The sequence below is a fragment of the Pteropus alecto genome, unplaced genomic scaffold (assembly GCF_000325575.1).
Source record: "Pteropus alecto unplaced genomic scaffold, ASM32557v1 scaffold48, whole genome shotgun sequence".
Taxonomy (NCBI): Eukaryota; Metazoa; Chordata; class Mammalia; order Chiroptera; family Pteropodidae; genus Pteropus; species Pteropus alecto.
In genome coordinates, this window is record NW_006442110.1 from 1,910,181 (window position 1) to 1,910,874 (window position 694).

General features: G+C 53.5%; 1 protein-coding gene across 1 annotated transcript in view; it reads right to left on the minus strand.

The window, feature by feature from the left end:
- Positions 1 to 694, minus strand: part of GIMAP8 (GTPase, IMAP family member 8) — a 12,866-nt gene that overhangs the window by 11,583 nt on the left and 589 nt on the right. The window lies entirely within an intron of this gene.

The window sequence follows — 694 nt, forward strand, 5'->3', positions numbered from 1 at the left end:
CTGCCCCCGAAGTGCAGCCACCGCCGGGCCCGTCCTGGGGCAGCTCCTAATGCTGGAAAGAAACCCTCGCCCTCGCTCCGAGTCCTCGCCTCTGTGTCCATCGTAACGCTGTTTCTCCTCGATATTATTCACCGTCTACTGTTCCATTTTTCTCTCCTCTGCCCTTAGTATGAAATTCCATCCGAGCACAGACCATGCCTGTCCCGTCCTGGGTCCCTGGCCCCTGACACCTGGTGTGTGCTCAGTAGAGGCCGTTAAGTGAGTGATGGGGGAGGGGGGAGCGGGGAGGGAAGGAAGAAAAAGTTTTTAGAAGTGCAGAGGGACATAAGAGAATTTATATTGTATCCCAAGCCAGTGAAATGCTATATTTTTTGTCCAGTAATTACAAAACAAAACGAAACAAAATGCACTGGTGAGTAAATAAGCAGAGGCTTCCAGCGGCTCTGAAGAAGAAAGGACTTTTTTCCCAGGTAAACACCAGCGTTTTACATGGTTGCCCATCACAGTGCAGCTACACTGACGAGCATTTGCTAAACTTCTCCAGCCCGGCACACAGTACCGAATCAGGGTTCTAAGCTGGCTGTCTCCCCGCTCCCTCCCTTCCTCCCTCCTTACCGCCCCCCTCCCCTCTCCCCTCTCCTCTTTCCCCCTCCCACCCCGCATACAGAAAATGGCCCAACCTGCCCCATCCTCT